The sequence below is a fragment of the Silene latifolia genome, chromosome 6 (assembly GCF_048544455.1).
Source record: "Silene latifolia isolate original U9 population chromosome 6, ASM4854445v1, whole genome shotgun sequence".
Classification (NCBI taxonomy): Eukaryota; Viridiplantae; Streptophyta; class Magnoliopsida; order Caryophyllales; family Caryophyllaceae; genus Silene; species Silene latifolia.
Window position 1 is genome coordinate 77,694,783 of NC_133531.1, and position 8,510 is coordinate 77,703,292.

Genomic DNA, 8,510 nt, shown 5'->3' on the forward strand with positions numbered 1-8,510 from the left:
CAAAATGACCATAATGGGACCGAAAAACTGTCTTGGGAATGTCCTCATCTGCTATCCTCAACTGGTGATAACCTGACCTCAGATCGATCTTAGAGAACACCCCTGCTCCACTCAGCTGGTCAAACAGATCATCAATCCTAGGCAAAGGATACTTGTTCTTCACTGTGACACGGTTAAGCTCTCTGTAGTCGATACATAGCCTCATGCTCCCATCTTTCTTCTTTACAAGCTCTCTGTGACACGGTTAAGCTCTCTGTAGTTTTAATACAAGTTTTATTTCCTTAATCTCTCTTTTGTTCATCCTTTATTTTGGGTAATTGAAGATTATTTGGGTTATTATTGGGAGATTGACAACCTCTCAATCAAGCATCAAGTACTTCTTTTATTCTTGCTTTATTATTGGAATCATTAGTAGGTATAATTCTCTTAATCCCTTTTTAATTATTGTTAATTACTTTCATTTATTCATCATGTTTCACTTTGTTGGTATGATTGACAACCTTGCTAGCATGTTCAACATGATAATGAGTGAGTAGTCACCTAGCTAGGGTTAATGGGTAATTAGGGGAAACCAACATGGGGAATGATTCATGCTTAAATTAATATGCTTTCATGGTTTATTTGCTTGCTTGTTTTGATCTTAACTCATGCACATGTTATGTTTGATGAAATGCGAGCCTATGAATCCTTGCATTTTTTACCCATCACCTATATTTTCAATGAGACTTGTAAGACATAAACTAACTCGAGTCTCATTAGACCATGCATGTTGTTGAGTAGGGAAGATTAAGTCGACTTGTAGGTGTTATACAATCTAATCGATTCGGCTCCGGGACCCAAACTTTCCTAGGATTGTAAGATATAACCCAACTCAATCCATCACAACAATAATTGCGTGCTTATAATTTGAGAACATGTTTGTATGATCAATTCCCATTATTCCCCTATGACCCCATGACACCCTAGTGCTTTTTATCAATTGTTCACAACCCTTTTAATTCATCTTGCTTGTTTACTTTCATTTCTATTTAGTTTAGTGACCTTCTACATCAACCCAAATTGTGACACCCCTAAGACACCACTAGTTGCAATAGAAATCTCATCTCAATTCCCGTCCCTTGGGATCCGACCTTTACTTGCCTCTTTACTAATTGTAGAGTTGTTTGTGAAGTTATAAATTGTGTTTTGGTCTAGGTGCTTCCAACGACAATTGTTCCGAAAAATAGAATATAGTTCCGACACGACCAAAAATGGCGCCGTTGCCAGGGACGGTGTTAACTTGATTTAGATTTTCTTATATTGTTATTAGTTGTGTCTTTCTTTGCCTTGCAGAAGTAAAACTCCTCAAGGTTTGTTCTAATTGTTTTCGAGTTGTTTGATATTTTGCATGTCTAGAAGGTCACAAGGTGTTTTGTTACCTTTTGATCGTGAAATTGAAAGAACTTTGACAACCAATAGAAGACTTGCTAGGAGAAATTTGAGAGGTATTGGTGAGGTTGTAGATATTCAACCAACTATTGAGTTCATCAACCCTTTTGCAAGAGAAGGTGAGGAGAACCCAACACAAAATACAACACAAAATCAACCCACAATGCCTAAGTTTTCATCACATTCCGTACCCACCGAGGAGAACCTACCCAATGGTACTCCTACACCACAACATATAACCGGAAATTTTATTGCCAAATCCGCATTTATCCAATTAGTCGAAAGAAGCCAATTTGGGGGGATGCCTAGTGAAGACCCTCATTCTCATATGGAAACCTTTTGTGACTATTGTGATGCGATTTCTCAAACCTGTGTAACTCAAGACCAAATTCGATGGGTCTTATTTCCTTTTTCTCTAATTGGCACCGCGAAACAATGGTTGAAAGGCCTTGATAAGGCTACTCTCGGAATTGATTCTTGGAACAAGTTGGCTCTAGCTTTCTACAAAAAGTTCTATCCATCGGAAAAGACTAACATGCTAAGAGCTCAAATTACGGGTTTTAAGCAAAGGGATGAAGAATCTTTGTATGAAGCTTGGGAGCGGTTCAAGGGAATTTGTCGCTCATGTCCTCACCATGGACTTAGTGAGTGGTTCTTGGTACAACAATTTTGGAACGGTCTATATGAAGATTCAAGGAACATTCTCAACATGGGATCAAATGGAATGTTCACCGAAGTTGATGACAATCAGACTTGGAACAAGATTGAGGAAATGGCGGTCCATAACTCACAATATAGTAGACCTCGCAAGGCTACTAGAGGAGGAAAGCATGAAGTGGACTCCATTACTCAATTGGGTGCTCAACTTAGTGCTCACATTGACACAATCAATTTGAAGTTTGAAAAAGCTATGGCTAGACTTGAAGAAGCCTCAAAATCACCAAAGCATCATGTTAATGCCATGACGGCATCTTCATCAATCCCAAGTGGGATATATGAGAATTGTGGAACTTTGGGACATGACCAAAGTGAATGTAGGGGAACAAATGAACAAGTAAATACTTTCCAAGCATACAAGAGTGGTACCCCTTATTCCAACTATTACAATGAAAACACCAAATTCCATCCAAATCTCTCATACAAAAGCCAAAATGTTCAAAACCCTCAAACAACATACACCCCACCTCCCCTGAGAAACCAAAATCAAAGACCCTTTTACAACCAAAACCAAGGTTACCAAAATCAAACTCCATACAATCTACAAAATGACCAAGGTTTTGATGTTCATAAAGCGGTCCTCCAAATGCAAAAGAATCAACAAGAATTTTTCACTCAAATGCAAAAAGATAGTCAAGCAAAGGAAATCACCATCAACAACATCCTAGCTCACACCAAAATGTTGGAAACTCAATTGACTCAACTAGCATCTTCAAGCTCACAAAGACAAAAGGGGCAATTACCACCTCAAAGTAATCCCCCAAGACATGAAACGGTTAGTGCCATTCACTTGAGAAGTGGTACAAGGTATGAAGCACCGAAGAAGCAAGTTGAGGATGAAGTTGTGGAAGCTAGTGATAAAGAAGAAATTGTGCAAAACTCCAAAGATGGAGAACCATGAAAAGAAGAAATTTCAAAGAAAAATGAAGACAAGGTCAAGGAGAAGGAGCCCATTGTGATTAGACTTCCTTTTCCAAGTCGTCAAGCCAAGCCCAAATTTGATGACCAACTTGGAAAATTTATGGAAATTGTGAAGAATTTGAAAGTCTCGATTCCTTTCACGGAATTAATCAATCACGTGCCGGCCTATGCAAAATACATGAAAGACATCCTCACAAAGAAGAAGTCGATCCGGAAGCTTGAGACTATCGCCTTCACTAAGGTGAGTAGTGCAATACTTCAAGGGAGTTCACCTCCAAAACTCAAAGATTCGGGAAGCTTCTCAATACCGTGTACTATTGGTGACACCACGATCAACAAAGCCTTATGTGATCTAGGGGCTAGTGTGAGTGTTATGCCGTACTAGGTGAGTAAAAGGTTGGGGATGGGAGAGCTTAAATGCACCAATATCACACTCCAAATGGCCGATAGATTGACGAAGACACCATTAGGGATATGGGAAGATGTTCCCGTAAGAGTTGGGAAATTTTTCATCCCGGTGGACTTTGTCATTGTTGACGTGGAAGAAGACTCCAACATTCCAATCATCCTAGGAAGACCTTTCTTACACACCGCGGGTGCGATGATTGATGTGAAACATGGAGAGCTCACTCTAGAAGTGGGAGATGAGAGTATAACTTTTAATCTTGACAAGACTATGAGAGCTCCCCGTTTGCATGAACCATGTTTCATGATTGATCATTATAGCCGGAAGGATGATAGGAAGAAGTCGGAACTACAATGGAAGAAGAAAATTGAAGATGCTCCATTCAAAGAGCAAGTGAATTGTAACAAAGAGAGCTTGCAAAGCTCATCAAAGTCAAGCAAAGAAGAAGAGGATGGCCTCATTGGCCAAGACAAGAAATTGGGAGAGTTGTCTCTATCAACTCAAGAGATCTTTAGTGATCAAGTGGATGAAGTTTGTGGTCTTTGGGACGACGAGTTTGAAGGGATTTTTAATCCCTACATTGGCAATGCTATCGATCAAGACCGACAACAAGGGCAAAGATCTATTGAAGATCTTTATCACGATAATGAACAAGCTTTTGATTATTTCTTCAAGGTGTTGAGCAACATCAACAATACGTTGGACATGCCCCCATGACAATCTCTCTAAGGATGAGAGTTTGGTGGAGTCCTCCCTAAACCACCATTTGTAAATATTTCTAACTCCCTAACTCGCATTTCAATTCTTGTATTTCATTTTTGTTATTTTTGGATTTTTATACTTTGATCAAGATAATTGTCATGTTTGAGAGAAGTGAGGGAGGGACTAATGATTTCAATTAATGTGTAGTGCTTTAGCTTAGTGTGGGGATAACAATTGCCTAGGCTATTCATGCCTTAGTAGTGCCCCCACAATGAAGAACACGAGATTTTGAAGAATGGAAAAATGACAAGGGATATGCATAGTACACGGATGGAACTGAATCCGGGTAAAAGGGGTAGAATCCAAGCGGTTTCAAGAGAATCCGCCCATCTTCAGGCAATCCGGGCATATTGGGCAAAAGACGCCCGTCCTTCATGAGCTGAATTTTTGAAATTTTTGACTGTTAGCAAATCCGGGTGTCTTGCAGCAGAATCCGCCCGTCTTCGGAAAGACGCCCGTCCTGAAAGAAAAGACGCCCGTCTTTTTGGCTGAGAAAAACAAGAAAAATCCCTGGAAAGGAATCCGCCCGTCTTCACCGAAAGACGCCCGTCCCGCATCTACAAATCCGAGCGTCTTTGCTGAAAGACGCCCGTCTTTAGGCGAGAATTTCCCAACCCAGAACAGGCAGAATCCGGCCGTCCCGAAGGAAAGCCGCCCGTCTTCCCCCTGCATTTCAAATATTTCGGGTTTATTATAAACCCCCTCCCACATTCATTTCTTCATTTCTTCATTCAACACACTACCCATAACTCCAAAAACCCTCATCCTCTCCATCACAAAAACAAGATTTCCTCACCAACATTCACCAAAATCAAATCAAAACATCCTTTTAACAACAAATCAATCACTCTTCTTTCAATAAAAATCAAAACCAAGCACAAAATCTTCAACTTTTGAGTCGATTCTTGAATTCATAAAGGCAAAGCCTTTCATCTTTAAATCGATTAGGGTACACGAGAAATTGAAGATTTTTCACTCTTTTCTTGGTTTAATCATCAATGGCAAGGACAAAGGGAGCAACAAAAGCAACAAAGGCAAAGGCACCAAAGGCACCAAAGGCAAAGGCACTCTCATCAAGACAAAAGAGTCTTCAAGCAAAGAAAGCATTGGCTATGGTGGTAGCTAGCCCAAACTTGGAAGTGCAACAACAACAACCTCCCATGGAAGCAACAACATCTATTACTCCGGAAATTGATCAACTTTCGAACTATCCGGAGGTAATTTTCATTTCCAAATCCCATAGGGACACTTTTGCCATGTATGCTAGAAAATCATTTATATCCACCAAGTTTATTTGTGAAGATGCCTTAGATAATTTGGGTGTCCTTGAGCAAACTAGAGCCTTCTTTAAAGCCATGGGGTTGGAAAAATTATTTGAATCAAAAGAATTGACATACCCCTCCCTTACCTTAGAATTTTTGAGTTCTTTGAAAGTTAAGGTTGAGACTATGGAAAGCATCGAGTTTCGCCTAGCTAATGTGAGTAGGCGCATCTTCTTTGAGGAAATGGGTAAAGCTTTGGGTCTTAGTGATTCACCGAGTTATTTCAAGAATGTTGGCAAATATGACCCCGCTCCTCTTTGGGAGGCGATTTCCGGAAGGAAATTTGAGAACTTTCATGCTAGTCGCGCTCTTTTAGTCCACCATCCGGGCATTAGAGTGTGGCACAAGGTCATAGGAAACACCGTCATTGCAAGAAAAGACACCAACCATTTCACCAAACTCGATTTTGTTCTTCTTGAGTCGGCTTTGAACATTGGAAGGGAATTTACCAAGCCTTTCAACTCTCTAAGGATTTTGGTGGATAGATGGCTAAACATTGATTGTGGGAAGCAAGGCACTACCGTTATTGTGAATGGAGGTCTAGTCACTATTTTAGCTAAATACTTTGATCCGAACTTCAACAAGGATAACAAGTATGTGGCGAAAAAGGGTGGTCGTCTCATTGATATTGATACTTTGATAAACAAATACAAGTGAGTCTCTCATAACCCTCTTGACACCAAGTATGGATGGCTCACAAGTGAGGCTAGATCTTTTACTTTGCCTTCGAAGATTTGTCGTTTAAGTGTCCACCGGACCAATTATCTCCTTCCCCTTTCAAAGAGGCCGAATATATCATCCGACAACAAAAGGGTGAAATTGAAATGCCCTCCTCTTCCATTGTCACACCACCCTATCCTTTCAAGTACCAAGAGTTCAAACCCGAAGGAGTTGAAGCAAACTAGGATTATGTGACTCTTCTTATGCAAGAGATGCACAAGCAAGCCTTCAAGGACCGGGAAGATGCTTACTTAGCCCAATATCCACCCCTCCTACACTTAGCTAGGCAAGGACTACTTGATCCTTCATGTCCTTTGCCTAGTTGGGCGGATAGGGAAGTCTTCTTTCCGAGTGCATCTAGGAGTGAGCTTCCGGGTGACAATGAGGTTATTGGTAATGAAGATGTTGATGATAACATGGATGAAGAGGCTAGTGAAGAAGGAGAAGAGGATGATGAGCAAGGTGAACAAGAAAGTGAAGAGGGAAGTGGTGATAAGTCCACTTCTAGTAAGGAAGATGATGATAATGATGATATAATGGAAGATTAACAAGCTTTGGAGGCTCCTACCCTCTCGAGGTTTGTTCTACTTCGTTCTTTGTTTTAATTATTTTTATTGATCATTGTTGGAGTAGTCCTAGCACCATAGAGGACTAGCACCTCGGCCCCGTTGAGGTGTTCTCATTTTATTGTTCCCACCTTTTGAAAATCCAAAATGACAAATTAGTTTCATGCATTGCATCGTGTGTGCATGAACTACACTCAACCTTAGGACATTAGCAATAATGTCTAACTCGGTTTGGGGAAGTAAATGCATACACAACGGGAGGTAATCTAAATTATCCTCTCCGTCATAAACAAAAAACCATGCATCATGTAGTGTCGATTAGTGTAGCTTGCATTTAGTGTAGAAATCATGCATCATGTTTGCATAATTTCCCATCATTTTGGCCATTGAGTACAATGACCATATTAGTATGGGGATGGAGAATTCTAATTTAACTTTTATTCAAAAATCTAAAAAAAAAAATTTGAAAATTTTCGAAAAATCATAAAAATTTGAAAATTGAAAAACCAAAAACAAGTTCATTTCCTTTGTAGTATAGTCTTGTATATATATTGTTGTATATATTGTGTTTGTTCTATCCTTGTTCACATTGATCGACTACGCCACATCCGAGACATGAGGATATTGAAGACCGCATGGTATGATCTTTCCAATCTCCTTTTTCCTCTTTATGTTAATGACTATGTGGCTTTATTTTGATTGATGCGGTATAACAATGTGAACTTAGGACTTGCATTTAGTTTATATGTCATATTAGTTGGTAGAATCACTTGCATTAGGATGTATATAATAGTTGCATCATGGCATATAGTTGCATTTAGATTAAATGTTTTGAAAAGTGCCTAATTGGGAACTTTGACAAGAGCAACTAAGCCATTACAAATACTTTTTCAACTCAAGACTTCGCATACTAGAATGGATGTAAAACACCCTAGATTGTGTCATACTAGTGTCTTTCGACCCATGACCCAAAGCCTAGTCAAGGGTTTGCATGTGAGTCACCTATCCAACCCCGTGATGCGATGTGGCCTTGGTTAACTTGTCTAGGTGACCTTGATTGACCTTGTGGTTTGGCAACCCAAAAATACTTTCTATCAATAAGTTTGAAGTGCTCATTTCAAAGATTTTGTTATGTGGAAACGTTTTATTACTAAGGAAACCTCAAATGTATTGAAATATTGAAATGTTGAGAATTTTAGTCGTTTTGATGGAGGCGTACCACTTCGATGTGCTTTGGAGAGGGATCCATTGAATTGGGCCCCCACACGGTTGTGAATTCAACCGCCCAGAGACAGAGTGACTATCATCCCGAAAAGCTATTGTATAGAGGTTAACCGGTTGCCTAATAAGCGATTGGCGAAAGCAAATGACATTAGCACGGAAGGGACAAACCCCATCTCTAATTTTTGAAATGTGAAAGTTGAATGAGGTCAATTTTTGAATGCTAGTCATATCCACCCTTGTTTACAACGATTTGAGCATTTCATTCCCCAAAAGCCTTTTTATCAAGCCACTTTGTCGAGCTTGGGACGATCCATGACCTTTACTTTTGTAGAGAACTCGAGACTTGTCATGTCATATGCTACTAGCATCATAGGGATCATCATTCCACGCCATCCGATCGCTCTTGACGAAAGCATTTGGAAATTGAGGACGAAAGTAGTCTAG

General features: G+C 39.8%; 1 non-coding gene across 1 annotated transcript; it reads right to left on the reverse strand.

The window, feature by feature from the left end:
* Positions 1-1,963: 1,963 nt before the first annotated feature.
* LOC141589059 (small nucleolar RNA R71) lies at positions 1,964-2,070 on the reverse strand. Its single transcript, XR_012520013.1, has one exon. It is a non-coding gene; the product is annotated as a small nucleolar RNA R71 (small nucleolar RNA).
* Between the last annotated feature and the right edge of the window lie 6,440 nt (positions 2,071-8,510).